Below are 17,192 nucleotides of genomic sequence, written 5' to 3'. Positions count from 1 at the left end.
AATTGAACAATATACATATATAAGTAAGAATATGAATCTTATTGTAATTCGATTAAATGAGATTCGTTTTAGTAATTAAAATGTTATATTACTAAAATTTTGTTTATGAAACAATTAAATTAAGAATGATCGATTATTTATAATTACAATGTGTTGTAGATTATATTAACTTGACCCATTTTATACATTTGTAATTATGAATTACTAGTCAATTGTTATATATAATTGTATTATTATATGTAATGATATTTAATTGTTAAATATGCATTAATATTAATAAATAACATGTTACATGTGTAACACCCCCGCACACCGGAACGCCTTACCAAGGACCATTCTAGTGTATGACAGTGTCACCATCTCGGTTTCCCGAGGAAGTAGATCAAATTAGACAATACAAGAACAATAATCTAATATTAGAATATCTATCACAATGTCTTTCTATTCAAAGTCTCTAAAAATAAGGTTCAATTACAACACTTGTGATTCTACATCTTTAGACCAGTGGCGTGATGACTCGATCCCTCCAATCCCAGTAGCAGTAATCAACAATACCTGCTAAACCAACTGCTCACCATCCCCGAATGGATCACCGCAGATACCACAAAACAACACGGGGTCAGTACTGACTAATCAAATATAAGACATGACAATAAAGTAAACAGCTGATCATCCCCCATCTCAACCTTACCGCATCGTACCATAATCGACTACACCGCGAAGGGTGTAGCCCCGCCGTATTACCCATCGCAACAGGTAGCCCTCGCCGCCAGTGGGTGACCGCAGTCCATTCCCACCTAGTCCAGCTCATCATCGAGCGACTAACATTCCCTGTCCCTTAATGTGCACATCCCCTCCCGTGACGGGTTCCACGGAGGGCGGACTTGGGTGTGAAGCCACTCCCGCAAGTGACTCCACCACAATCACACCCACAGCATCACAGCTGTCACACCACAACGACATCATCACCCCAACAACCATACTCCGATGATCAGCAGATAACCACAAATTACAATACTATCACAATCTCAAATTAATTAACAGTAGACTAAGTAGGGAAACCCTACCTCATCGCAAAGCATGGGAGATTTCCATTTACAGCCACGCACGACTCCAATAAGCATCCTAACAATGATAACCGTATCCTATTACACGACTATACACAGAAAATCATTCAAAAGGACACAGGCGAAAACTTACCTAACCTTACACATTGGTGACGACGTAGACAACCACCACCCACCTCGTCCTTGCTCCGCGAATCCCGATATCCCCATGGTAGAGGTTTAGGTTAATTTCATTAAGGTAGGAAACTATGGAGTGATAGAGGAGGGAGATGGTCTAGGGTTAGAGAAAGAGAAACTGTCGAGGAAATGAGAAAATAGAAATGAATCTCGCGAACTCGCATTTATAATAACGTGTCGACAGCGGCCATACTCGGTCGAGTATAGGAATACTCGGCCGAGTAGACTCCACTCGGTCGAGTACTGGTGGTACTCGGCCGAGTGGTCTCAGCTAGGTCGAGTAACTAACCTATACGTCCCCTATTACAAGTCTGATCCCTCACCCATTCCTCCCTAAGGTCTGTTTGGTCGACAAGATCGGTCAACAACGTTCCCAAAAGTCCTGGATGTTACAATCTTCCCCCCTTAAAAGAACTTCGTCCCCGAAGTTCAGCCTGTACAACACTCCCCGCAAGGTTACATACCATGCCTTAACCACCTTCACAAAGGTACACAAGTTCACACTATCCATACATTACCATCAGCCATCTTACTCAATAACAATCACTTATCACAGCTACCTTTCCAAACAATGCTACTCGCTAACTTACACATAAACATACGGAGATTAGTGAAATTCCTATACCTTATTTTGCCAAACATGGCACCACCACTATTGACCCTAAGACACGTATGCAAACCCATTCTCAAAACAGTATTCAACCATATACTTACACAAGTATGCAATTGCAACACTTTACACAATGTAAGAAAACCATACACAAATGTAAACTACCACGTTCCGTACGCTTCTATTAAATATACAAATGCAAAGCGATACACCATTATAAAGTACATAAGTACACAATCACTACATTCCGAGCACGTATACTAGTTATCATCAATTGAATCGAATCTTCATATTACTTGCCACCCGTGCGCCATATAATTTTCATATTAATTGAATACAACCTAGATGCGGCTTAAAGAAAACATAATTGTAGTCCAGTAATTCCTAATGTGGACACACCTAACATACATATGATTCCCAATATTTCATAAAATTAAATACTTACACATAAATAAAATACATATTTCATAAAATCAAATACTTGGTTTCGCGACATTACTCTTCCCCTCTTAAAAGGAACTTCGTCCCCGAATTTCACCACTAATCACTTCCCTAAACCCCATGCTAAAACGTACTACATGACGGCGACATTACTCATAAACTCTTGTAGCCCAACTTGTTCTACGACATTACACTCTTGTGACTTATAAAGACCAAATACCTCAGCAACCAACATATATATTCTTATAGCGACAATTACCATATAGAATAATTGAAAAAGAACAGGTTTATACGTAGCTTCATTGAAACAGTTATCATTGTAACCAAACATATACATACGTATAAAACTTCTTACAGTGACCACGTGATATGAGTAAAGTGTTACCTTCAGATACTTTAATGTCTAGGGTATTCCACCCCTAAATAACTAACCTGTGTTACACAACGAAACATTCATAGATTTATAGCCGATATCAACAATCACAAATCCATGATACCATAATGATCCATCTGTGGGACGTCATCTAGTGTAACATAGTAAAACAAGGAGCTAACAAGCTTTGTCATACAATTATCACGTAACTATGAAATTCTTATAACGAATTTCCATTATACATCTGAACCCGCAACAATCGGCCGAGTATGAAAGGCTACTCGGTCGAGTAAGTTATACTCGGTCGAGTATGGGAATACTCGGCCGAGTAAGCTCTACTCGGTCGAGTAGTAACCTATACTCGGTCGAGTTATATCCGCCAGAGAGCGTTTTGCCGATATCACCTAGCTGTCACTAACGACCTGCATCAATTCTTAACAATAGTTTAAAATATAACTAATTCCTACATTAAGGGACATTCAACACTTCACCATACGATAACCAAGTAACGGCCTTATGGCCAAATACAGTCATCCAACAAAAGATACCAAATACCGGTAGCAACATCCAAAGAAGAAATAATACTGCAACCAACAAAGTAAATCCATCAAAACCAAATAAATCCGACATCAAAGAACTCAAAGTAAGTAATCTAACAACATACGATCACTAACGAGGACCCTCCTCCATGCCATCATCTCCACCTGCGCCCGAGGTACCTGCACCTGAACTCCCTGCTCCTGGGAAGCCTGCTGCTGCTGAGTAGTCACCTCCTAACTGACTGCCGGAGTTGGCTCCCCACGGTCCCGCGAGGTAGCCAAACTCAGTCTCCTCCGGAGGTCTCCAGAAACTCGGGTCCACCCCATAGATGTCGAACACTCCCGTATCCACTCCCGGTCCTCTCCACCAGACAGGCTGTGCCAACTGAGTCCCGATGCCCTGATTAAGGGTCATCTTATGTAGGTTGCGGAGCACCAAAGTAGAAGAGATCCGCTCAGCCAGCTCATGAGGCTGCATCCTAGGGTCATGCACCGTAGGGTACGGCGAGTACTGATAAGGATGGTAAGGGTAGGAGTCGGGGGTAGAGTAAGAGGGCTCAGACACAACCGGGTCTACCCTAGGCTGCCTAACTCCACGACGCTCCCTAGGTGGGGGAGTTGCCTGCTGCTGTCCCTCATGTACGGTGACAGGCTCAGGTAAGTCCAGGAGAATCCGTGGGTCAATCAGGTAAGACTGGGGCTCAGGTCTAGGAATGCCACAAGGCTCCCACTCGGCCAAATGATCAACAACAGGGAGATGCGCTGGGTCCGGAAGCACCATCCACATAGTTCCTCTCACTCTCCAAGCATACGACCCATCATCCATCTTCCTCAACCATCGGTTCTGACGCCAGTACTGGGCGTCCATAGTGGGTACAACCCCAACATACTCATTCCCCTCAGGAGGTGGGGCCTCAAAGTCGGTCAATCGCTGAGCAAGGCGGGTCACTATGGCCCCGCAAGCAATGAATCGGGTCTCAGACTGCGCCATGCGCTCCAGACTAGAGCACACTATACCAGGAGCACTGTAGTAAAACGGTTTCCGGCGGTGGAGGTTAAGGTAAGACATAAGGAGCATGACTTCGTGAGAATTGAGCTTGCTCACGTCCTCTCTCGAGTACAAAGAAATGTGTCATCATCCTTAGAAACATACGAAGGGACACGTCTTTGAATGTCATTAATCAACATGGCACCGACGCTAGGGGCGGGTCTCGCTACAAATACGGAAGGTACTGAGGTGCGCCACTGTTCTTGGCCACGTCACTAAGGTAGTCATCCTCCTCGGCCTCTAAACCCAAATGGTCAGCCAACTCGTCAAGGGTAAGCTCATGATCCTCATTCATGAGACGAAAAGAGACGGTCTTGCCCTTCCTATCATAAACAAAAGTGCTCAAAAACTCTAAGGTCAAGTGGGGGTAGGATTTCTTTCTCAAGTGATACAACCCCTCCATGCCCAAAATCTTGAAAATGTGAACTATGTCCTCCTTAATCCCCAAAGTCTCAAGGATACTAGGGTTGACACAACGGGTGGGGCGAAAAGGACGGCGCATAAGAGCCACGAAAGCCTTACGATGATCGAAGTTAGCAAAAATTACCGATGGATGTGCCTCCACCGGCGGTACAACCGGTCCACTGCTACATTGCCCAGCCTCGAGTTGGACATTCGCGCGAGGTCTCTTGTTGGGTAAACCTCTAGTTTTCACCATACTGCAAGAAAATCATTTTTAATAAAGGGTTGACACTTGAAAGTTCTTAGCACAAAAGACGGTCTGTTTTACTTGTATCTCGATTTTAGAATGAGGTTTTTAAGATAACTATCAGAAAATCACCAACTACCTTACAATTCATATGGTTCCAAGTTTTCAAATTACTTCAAATCAAAGGATACTCATCAACAATAAGGGGAATTTTGTTTTTTGCTAACCCTAGAATTCAGAAATTGGATTTTACCTCATAAAATAATCAACCAAAATGTACACAAGGTCTATAGGTAGTCGAATTCGAAAATCAATAAGTTTAAGACAGAATTTCGATTGTTTTTTAACAAGAAATTGAAATATAGCATGCTAATACACAATGTCTTTGAAAACAATTAAGGAATTTGAGTTTAAATCTTACCTTAAACTGATTTAGGGCGAATAAGAACAAGTGTGACACCAAGATTTTACCCAAGAGCTTGAGAAAGGAAGAGTATGGAGTTTTAGAGAGAAGGAAAGATGAAAAGGGGAGGCGAAAATAAGAAAGAAAAGCACGAAATTAGGGTTTTTGTATAACCCGCAAATGGCCTGCTACAGCAATACTCGGTCGAGTGTTCACTACTCGGTCGAGTGTTTAGGATACTCGGCCCAGTGGACATTGCTCGGTCGAGTACCTTTCTTACTCGATCGAGTTTTGAAGACCAGAAGCGATTATTATTTCCACATTACGGACACTCGGTGTTGGGACTTGGTACTCGGCCGAGTATGATCTACTCGGTCGAGTTTTCTGAAAACGAATAGGGAGTAGTAACTTTTCATTATTCCTGCAAGATTAAACAATATCGTTCGGAGTTCCGGACATCCGGCTCGTCACTATTAACGCTTATTTCTACCACATAAACACATATCACATAACCCTATCATCGGAACAACCATCATTCCTATCTTTATTCCGCCCTTTACCACAAATTATCTAATTCTATCCTTATAGCATACTCGCAACTAACTACAGTACTTGCAAGGTTAAATTCTTATGTCACATCATCTTTAATTTCGCTCAACACCAGAAACACACCAAAATCACATTTGCAACGTAGCAATTCAGTACACAACACATTTATCGTAAAGTCATATGATTAATTTGTCACTGATCGCACATTGCAATGGTTCCATATTCACTTCCACTTTCCCACACATATACCCAACACATACCACTCTAATAATAGATACACACATAATAGATGCACACAACATACATTACCAAGCAATCAATGACCCACACTAGCTACCCTTTTTTTTCCCGTGTCTGGCTTAAGTCCGATGGGGCCATGATTTTGAAATGAGGGCGCCTACTCACCCAAAATCTAGCATCAGCTAGGGCTCCCAACGTACATACACCAGGTTCATTTTTAATTGACACTCTATGTTCATTAATTTTGTTAGTTCAGGTTCCAAAATCGTCGGCTCTGATACCACTTAGTAACACCCCCGCACACCGGAACGCCTTACCAAGGACCATTCTAGTGTATGACAGTGTCACCATCTCGGTTTCCCGAGGAAGTAGATCAAATTAGACAATACAAGAACAATAATCTAATATTAGAATATCTATCACAATGTCTTTCTATTCAAAGTCTCTAAAAATAAGGTTCAATTACAACACTTGTGATTCTACATCTTTAGACCAGTGGCGTGATGACTCGATCCCTCCAATCCCAGCAGCAGTAATCAACAATACCTACTAAACCAACTGCTCACCATCCCCGAATGGATCACCGCAGATACCACAAAACAACACGGGGTCAGTACTGACTAATCAAATATAAGACATGACAATAAAGTAAACAACTGATCATCCCCTATCTCAACCTTACCACATCGTACCATAACCGACTACACCGCGAAGGGTGTAGCCCTGCCAGATTACCCATCGCAACAGGTAACCCTCGCCGCCAGTGGGTGACCGCAGTCCATTCCCACCTAGTCCAGCTCATCATCGGGCGACTAACATTCCCTGTCCCTTAATGTGCACATCCCCTCCCGTGACGGGTTCCACGGAGGGCGGACTAGGGTGTGAAGCCACTCCCGCAAGTGACTCCACCACAATCACACCCACAGCATCACAGCTGTCACACCACAACGACATCATCACCCCAACAACCATACTCCGATGATCAGCAGATAACCACAAATTACAATACTATCACAATCTCAAATTAATTAACAGTAGACTGAGTAGGGAAACCCTACCTCATCGCAAAGCATGGGAGATTTCCATTTACAGCCACGCACGACTCCAATAAGCATCCTAACAATGATAACCGTATCCTATTACACGACTATACACAGAAAATCATTCAAAAGGACACAGGGCAGAAACTTACCTAACCTTACACATTGGTGACGGCGTAGACAACCACCACCCACCTCGTCCTTGCTCCGCGAATCCCGATATCCCCATGGTAGAGGTTTAGGTTAATTTCATTAAGGTAGGAAACTATGGAGTGATAGAGGAGGGAGATGGTCTAGGGTTAGAGAAAGAGAAACTGTCGAGGAAATGAGAAAATAGAAATGAATCTCGCGAACTCGCATTTATAATAACGTGTCGACAGCGGCCATACTCGGTCGAGTATAGGAATACTCGGCCGAGTAGACTCCACTCGGTCGAGTACTGGTGGTACTCGGCCGAGTGGTCTCAGCTAGGTCGAGTAACTAACCTATACGTCCCCTATTACAAGTCTGATCCCTCACCCATTCCTCCCTAAGGTCTGTTTGGTCGACAAGATCGGTCAACAACGTTCCCAAAAGTCCTGGATGTTACAACATGTTATATGTCACACATTATATGACAAAATGACAATTGACAAAAATAAAATCGACTCCATATTATCTAATGGCACCGGTTTTTACAGGAAAATGGGGTAAATTGGTTAAGTTTTTTTAATTGTGGAAAACACAATGATTAACATATAAACCTAGACTACACCCTAGTTCTTTTGATAAGAACAATTCTAAAAAGTTTAAAGGCATGCATTTGTCCTCTTGGACACCCCCTCCCCACTGGTTTTCCACCCCATTTAGAGAATAAGAATTGTTCTCATTCTTACACAATTCATTCTTAGATTTTTCATATTTACTTCTCTCATCTTCTCTCTAAAAATAAGTTTTAGAAAAATATTGTTCAAAAATCATATATTTAGATTATAACGGTAGTAATAGAAAAAATAATATAAGATTAATTTTAAGGATTCTAATTAATATATCTATTTAATATATAATTAGAATTAAGGGGTTGTCTTGGTACCATCAAGAGGAGGATCTCTACTATTGGGATTTTGGAAGATCATCCATTTATTTGTAGCTTAAGAACAAGTGAGAAGGAGTCCTCACTTGTGCCCTTAAAACCGATTTCTACTAATGTAAGGAACTTTATTCTTACTTTTCTATTTATATTAAGTTATGTATGCACTAAATCAACATCTAATTTATGAGATATTTAGATCTATAATTAAAGAGTTTAATTATAGGGTTATTAAATCCTTTCAAGTGGTATCATGAGCTTAGATTGTTGCATGCATAATCGGTTTATAGTTTTTCCGAGTTGAATTTAAAACACATAAAACTAGATTTTTTGTGATTCATTTTTATATGTCACGAATTTTTTTTGCATATTGTATATTATGGTCCTAAAATGTATTTAGGTAATTTTGATGATTTATGGTATTTTATGGCTCATTTTAATGATTTTTAGTGATTATATTACATTTTAATGCATAAAATTGTATTTAAAATGCTAAAAATAGTTAAACTTAGTTTCTGAACTTGAATTTTTTATATGACCTCACATGCATATGTTAATTATTGTATGTAAGATTTCGTATAAATTTGATTTAGTTTACATGATTTATAATTTTTATGAGATAAAAATGAAATAAATGGAGGTAAAATGGTTAAAATTAGTTAAACTTCGAAACAGGCCATGAAATTTTAATATGTTGTCACATGCATATTTTAATCACTGTGTGTAAAATTTTACATGAACTTGATTTATTTTGCATGATTTATGGATTTTTAGGTGTAAAAATGACATAAATAGTGACTATTTTAGCAAAAATAGCTAAAATTAATTACATGGCATGAGAAAACTATTTTAGGTTGCATTATTATCCCACATATAAGATATAGAGTTGGAACATTGATTAGATTAATTTTCATATGCTTTAGATATTTTAGTTGATAAAACCGATTAATAGCAACTATATTTTTCTCGAAATAAATTCAAAAATTTTAACCTTGATTTTTGACATTATGAGTGTCATGGAATTTTTCCAGAATTTTCAAAAATTTTAAATTCAAAATTTTAAATTATTGTAATTTAATTTGAATTTATTTCTTAAAAAGTTATGATTTTAAGGTCTATAATGAGCATGAATGATAAATCAAGTTGAATTATTGTCAAAAATTGAGTAATGACTAATTTTTGAGTCCTAAAAGGTTAGGATAATTAACTTGGACTAAAATTTGATTTTAGTATTATTTTGTGATCTTAACAAGTTAAAGATCGCGAATATCCATAAAACCGGATTATATTTACGATATAAGTTAGATATGGTGATTTGGCTATAATTTGGCATGTTAGATACATATTATAATGCTGCATTTTTCATTGATGAATGTCATATTTCTTTTATATAATTTTGAATTATGTAATTTTATCTTAGTATGGCCTTAGTTTTAATCGATATTACCCGTAATGTAAGGGAATATTGATTCGGTTGTAATTTAATGTGATCTCGTATCACTTTTATCTTATTATTAGATTTTATTTTAAAAATGTATAATAGGAAGTACTATGTACATTTTATTATTTATTTATTTGTAATTCCGGAGTTTCTAAAAGATTGTGCCATTCGGAAAGGAGTTTGGATCGAGACGGTGTCTATCCTTGGGAGGCGTGTCACATGAAGATTCAAGGGACCAAAGGAATTTGTAATAGAATATAAGATTTTCTATTTTAGGAGAGGCCATACTAGGAAATTTATTTTTTCTTTATTTGCTTGCTTTATATGTTTGCATGCATTGCCAAATCGCCATAACTTCACATGCATATTTTATCGTCTTATCGACTATTGTCAATTGTAATTATCGAGTATTCATCGACTTAGTTCACTTAAATATGATAGATAATAAATCGACAAGACCTCACACATATTTAAAATTGAGATTAGCCTTACCAAATAGTAGGACTCATGAATCCCTTTGACATTTGGGGTAGATTTGGTTCCCCGGGATACTTTCATTTATCATTGGGTAAGTAGGGTAATAAAATGTTATTACACGCGAAATTTGGTTGGACTCAATAGGATATAAAGACTAGTCCTATGTTCCGGGGCTAGAGATGGAATTCATGAAATACATCGACCGAGAATTCTATGGTAGAATCAATTAAAGAGTTAATTCACCAAATTTATGCAAGTATGGGATGTATCGGTTTCCCGTGCCCATGTTTGTATAAAGTTGGATCTCGGAATCATTTATATAATTTAGGTGCGAGGTCATTATATAAATGCAAAATATTAAACCTTGTTCAAATGTTCACAAGTAAAAACGATAAATGTTAATAATTTCCTTCATCTCCGTTTTGTAGTTATCTTGATATACCGCTATGGATACATCTAGTTCTTTAACACCTATCACCATTTAATCATGTCACGAATCCTTCGATGATATATGCTCACTTCACAACCTTGATACGACTAGAGAAATTCACTTTGGTGTTGGTTCCAATGGAAGCCTTAACTTTATTACCACTTCCTCACCTCCCATCCCACCTAGCAACTTAGTGGATAAGTCTTGTGAATACAACCTCACTAATACCATGGGATCCTTGTCTTTAGAAGCAAGGAAAAATGATGAAGCTAGTGGGAGTTTTAGCAAAAGACTTGCAATGAAAGGAGGAAAGTTCAAAAGGAGGAAGAAAAGTAAGATGTTAAAACCGAACCACCGGGATATAATGGCTAGTGGGACTACCAATAATATATGCCTTTATTGTCATAGCATGGGCTATTGGGTGAGGAATTGCCCCATGTTTTTGGGAGTTATCAATGGTAATATTTCTTCCGAAATCTTTGTTATTGATATAAATCTTACTTCCACCTCAACATGGGTATTGGATACCGGATGTGGTTCTCACCTTTGTAATCATTTACGGGGGCTTAGAGACGTGGAAAAGCTAAACAAGGGTGATGTAGATCTCCGACTTGGAAATGGAGCTAGGGTAGCCGCCACTTCAAGAGGGACTTATGTACTTGTTTTAGCTAATGGCTTTGAGTTGTACTTACATAATTTTTATTTTGTACCTTCTTTATCTAAGAACATCATTTCCGTTGCCATGTTGGACATGGAAGGTTTTTCTTTTACTATTAAGAACAATAGTTCTGAAATTTCTAGGAATGACTTGGCCATAGGCCAAGCCACTTCAATTAATGGCATTTATGTTCTTAAAACTTCTAGCTCAAGCAAAGATATCTATAAAATACAATCAAAAAGACTCAAAACAAGTGAACCAAATGAATCATACATTTGGCATTGTCGATTAGGTCACATAAATGAAAAACGCATTAAAAGACTAGTGTCGGCGGGTGTAATTAAATCATTTGATTTCCAATCATTTGGTATATGCGAATCATGTCTTATAGGGAAAATGACTCGTAATCCTTTTAGTTGTAAAGGCACATGAGCAAGTGATTTATTGGGTCTAATACATACCGATGTATGTGGACCAATGACTATCACCGCTAGAGGAAATTATGACTACTTCGTCACTTTTACCGATGACTTAAGTAGATATGGGTATGTCTACTTAATCAAGTTGAAAAGTGAAGTTTTCATTAAATTTAAGGAATTTCAAAACGAAGTAGAGAACCATTTGAACAAAAAGAATAAAGCACTTCGATCCGATCATGGTGGTTAATATCGTTTTAATGAATTTGATTCACACTTAAAGGGATGTGGCATTGTGTCACAACTCACTCCACCTGGTACGCCACGACTAAATGGTGTTGCCGAGAGGAGAAATCGAACCTTACTTGATATGGTTCGATCTATGATGAGTCATTCTGATTTACCTGATTCCTTTTTGGGATTTGCTCTTCAATCGGCCGTTCACTCACTCAATCGTAGCCCAACTAAAGTAACCGAGAAGACTCCATATGAGATGTGGAAAGGGAAGGTCCTTAATTTGTCTTACCTTAAGATTTGGGGCTGTGATGCTCATGTCAAAGTTAAGACTGACAATAAGCTAGCCCCAAGATCTCAAAAGTGTGCATTTGTAGGTTATCCAAAGGAAACATATGGCTTTTACTTCTACATCCGTCACGAGAACAAAGTGTTTGTGGCTCGTGAGGCTGTCTTCTTAGAAAATGAGTTTATTTCTAGAAGACAGAATGGGAGAAAATTTGAACTTGATGAAGTTCAAGAGCCACAAACGGAAGAGAGGACGCAAGAATATGTTCCTTCCTCGTCTAACCCGAACGTTGTTCTTTCCGAACCTAGGAGGTCAGGGGGAGGCAGTCGCCAACTTGATAGATACATAGGTATTATCGAGGAAGACGACAACTTAGACGTGTTACTTTTAGAAAGTGACGAACCTGCAACCTACAAAGCCGCAATCTCTAGTCCAAATTCAACTTTATGGCAAGAAGCAATGCAATCCGAAATAAATTCTATGCATGAAAATCAAGTTTGGGACTTGGTTGATTTTCCTAAAGGTGTAAAACCTCTCCAATTCAAATGGATCTTTAAAATAAAGAATGGCATAGAAGGGCATGATGATGTCTACAAAGCAAGATTAGTGGCGAAAGGTTTCGCCTAAATTCATGGTTTACACTATGATGAAACTTTTGCCACCGTGGCCATGCTTAGTTCTATTCGGATTATGTTAGTGATTGCCGCATTTCATGATTATGAAATATGGCAAATGGATGTCAAAACTGCCTTCCTAAATGGGTATTTAGAGGAGGAAGTGTACATGCTGCAACCAAAAGGTTTTGTAAATCCGAAAAATCCTAACAAGCTATGCAAGCTTAAGCGATTCATTTATGGTCTTAAGCAAGAATCAAGAAGTTGGAATCATCGTTTCAATCATGTGATAAAAGAGAATGGTTTTACCCGAAGTGTCGAGGAACCATGTTTATACATGAAATTCAGTGGGAGCAATGTCGTCTTTCTTATCTTGTATGTGGATGACATACTACTCATTGGAAATGTTGTACCTATGCTTACCTCTGTCAAGGGGTGGTTAGGAAATCATTTCCAGATGAAAGATTTAGGAGAAGCACCACGCATATTAGGTATCCGAATTTATAGAGATAGATCGAAAAGGATATTGGCATTAAGTCAAGAATCTTATGTTGATAAGATTCTTCGACGTTTCAACATGGAAAAATCCAAAAGGGGTTTGATTCCAATGGGTAGTGGAATTACCTTGAGCAAGTCTCAGTCACCCACTGAGCCCGAAGATGTTAAACGCATGAAATTGATCCCCTTATGCTTCCGATGTTGGATCAATCATGTATGCCATGATATGCACTCGTCTCGATGTTTCATATGCTTTAAGCATGACAAGTAGATATCAAGCCAAACTAGGTGAGAGTCACTGGGTAGACGTCAAGAATATCCTTAAGTATATGAGAAGGACTAAGGATTTATTCTTGGTGTTTGGAGGTGATACTGAGCTAAGTGTGAAGGGTTACACCGACTTGAGCTTCCAAACTGACAGGGATGATTTGAAGTCCCAGGCTGGATTTGTTTTTATGATCATTGGTGGTGCCGTTAGTTGGAGAAGTTTCAAAGAACCAGTTGTTGCGGATTCTACAACGGAGGCTGAGAACATTGCAGCATCTGAAGCTGCCAAGGAAGCTGTATGGGTTAGGCAATTCTTAGAAGGACTAAGGTTAGTCCCTTCCACCAAAGATCCTATCAGACTTTATTGTGATAATAGAGGGGGCATCTTTTAAGCTAAAGAACCCAAGTCTAGCAACAAGTCTAGACATGTACCCAGAAAATTTCATATGATTAGAGATTACATTTAAAGGAAGGAAATAGAAATTTGTAAGGTTGGGACAGATGATAATATTGCTGATCCTCTAACCAAGATTCTACTGTAGGCTACGCTTGACTGACATGTAGCTTCCATGGGTCTTAAGTGTATGCCTAATTTGTATTAGATTATGAGATATGAAGTAATGATATGTATTGATTATTCATATATGATAATCGCATTTATCGTTTGAGTTTTATTTTAAACTATTTTATTTTATTTTATTTTATTACTTTGTTTTATCCAAATAGGTTGTTGAGACAATATTGAACCCTATTAAAGTGAACTGGATTAACATAGTAATTTCCCCTTGTTACTGATGTGAGGTGATGTCTCTAGCTAAGTGACTAGAGTGTGAGTCGATTGATGGCATGTTCAAGTGCCATAGAGTCATAAGAGATGACTAGTCGATCACATAGACAGACTGTAAGAGACACTTTGTCGGACAATGACGGTTTATAGAGTTCTGGTAATTTATATAGCCTGGTCGTGGCGAGAGCTACTATAGTATTATTTTGAGTCAATTCTTTGACTAAAGAATATTCGCCCAAGTTGGCACAGTTTCTGAGTGACTTTAAATTATGCTCTACGATTTTCGTAAATGAGGTCAAATGGGCATCTTTTGGGTCATGATGAGCTGTGGCTAAACAAAGGGAATAGTGCGATAGGAATTATCCACCCACTTGTTAGGGTTATTTAAATAATCTCAGGGCCACTCGAGGAGTAGTGAACTGAAAATGCGTGGCCACGCTCAGAAGGTATCTACGGTAGATAATTCCGGTCAGACAGTTACTCTCCAGATCGAGGAAATCACTCTTGATATGATCACTTGCAAGAACGACCTGCAAGACACCTTGCATTGAGTGAGAGATAGTAATAGGACAAGAGAATTGGTGACGCACATTTGTGTCGGACAAGTGGGAGATTGTTGGAGTATGTGTCCTCAACAATAGTGCGATCACATTATTAAAACTCATGATAAGAATACGTAAAGGGTTGATTCATTTTTATACGTCAACTGTGTTAGGTTCATATACCTATTATTATACTCTTCTAATAGTGAAAAATTAACATTTTAATTTCTAGTTCTTTAGATCTAGTGCATGCATAACAAAATGAGAGATTTATAAGAAAACAATGTCCCTTACATTGTTAATTTCGGTTTTGTGGGCACAAGTAAGGTCTCCTACCTTCACTTGTTCTTGAGCTATGATGAGTATTAGGATGATCCTCCAAAGACTCCAAGTATAGAAGCCACTCCTCTTGATTGCACCCAAGATTATCCCTTATCTCTACTAAATAATATTTGCTAGATATTTGTTTAGTAGTTTACCTTAAAATTAATTACTAATACTCATATATTACATTAATAATATTAGTAATCTTATTGAACAAATTGGATCATCATTTCTTCTGTTTTTGAGAAAGATAAAACAAAGTATGAGAGAGTTTGCATGTACTATGAATGGTTAAGTGAATAAATGAATATAAGAGAACAAAATCTCTTAAAGAGGAGGAGGGAAACCGGTTGGTCAAGGGGGTAGTGCCAAATATTAGCATCTCACTTTTTCTTTTTATCTTACCCAAAATGTAGGTGTGTAAGAAATAGGTAGTGTAGACTTGATTAATATATTCTTATCACATAAAATAATATAATCAAAACCTACTACTACTCCCTCCAAATCGGTCCACTTCATAAAATGGACTATCATTTTATTTTGTCAATTTGTCATTTGTCACACAATATGTCACTTGTAGTATGTTACATGTTATTAATTAATTTAATGCATATTTATCACATAAATATCATTTTATGAATTAATTAAATTACCTACAATAAATTGACTAGTGTTACTTGATCATATAAATAAAATGGGTCATATGATTATAATTCACAACATCTCGTAATTCTAATTAACCATTCATTCTTATTTCTATTGTTTCTCAAACAATAAACAATTTTAGTAATAAAACATTTTTATTACTAAATTAAAATCTTATTTAATCACATTACAATAAGATATCAATATTCTCTCTCACAAGTAAATTGTTCAATTTTAAGGAATTTGAAACACCCCCATTTATTTGGAGCCTTTAGCTAGACATTCCCAAATAAATAGGACTGTTACCATCTCATTTTACCGAGGTAGTGAATAACAAAGTCCAACAAACCAAAGTACTTTAATTAAAACTTTAATGATTAAATGTTCATTACAAGTTAACCAACTAAACTTAATGTAAAACAATTACAACTCGCAGCGGAAATAAATAAAGTGATATAATTATTCTATGTCATCTAGACTTCAACTATGGTCCAAGTCGAGCTGTCATCCCAATGCTCCCGAGTCAGCTAATCTTTAGTACCTGTCAAATCTGCTTCCCATAAAACGGTTCACCGCAGGTGTTCACGAATACACGGTCAACCACGAGGTTGAGTAGGAATAAATTAAACAACAATAACAATAATAATCCAACCAAGATAAACGTCCTTATAATTCTCATCACTTCATCCGTACAACTTACTTACATTACTGGCAGTAGCACAACTCCTTTAACACCGTGCTATGCTCAACTCAACTGGCAGTGGTATTTTCATACCATGCTCAACTGGCAGTAGTACCCTCCGTACTATGCACAACTGGCAGTAGTAATCACTTACTATGCATACCTATCACTGGCAGTAGTAATTACTTACTATGCTCATCTGGCAGTAACGATTGCTCGCTATGCACAACTGGCAGTAACACCCTCCGTGTTATGCTCAACTGAATAATCAACTCTCCAACAATCAAATATAACCAACAACAAAAACTTAATAACAATCCCGTCATACAGCTCCGTCAACAACTACACATATAGTCCGTCTCCAATAATAAATCACAATATTAACATTAATCTCATCGACCGTCACAATTAAACATTCATTAACTTAACAATAAAACCGAGTTGAGTAGGAAATTCCTACCTGATAAGTAAATCCAATAGAGCAATCCAAGCAATTAAGTTAATTATAATCTTCAACAATCCGTCACCTAACATGTGTAATAATTATAATTAACCAACTACCAATCTATAAAATAATTAAACTATTTGTAATTCAATTAAACCATTTATTCAACTTAATTATTCATTAACTATAATAATTATATTATTACGCAAATATTGGTTATTAAAAACCCGTCTCAATA

This window comes from Silene latifolia, chromosome 9, assembly GCF_048544455.1.
Source record: "Silene latifolia isolate original U9 population chromosome 9, ASM4854445v1, whole genome shotgun sequence".
In the NCBI taxonomy this organism is placed as follows: Eukaryota; Viridiplantae; Streptophyta; class Magnoliopsida; order Caryophyllales; family Caryophyllaceae; genus Silene; species Silene latifolia.
This window is presented reverse-complemented; position numbering follows the sequence as displayed.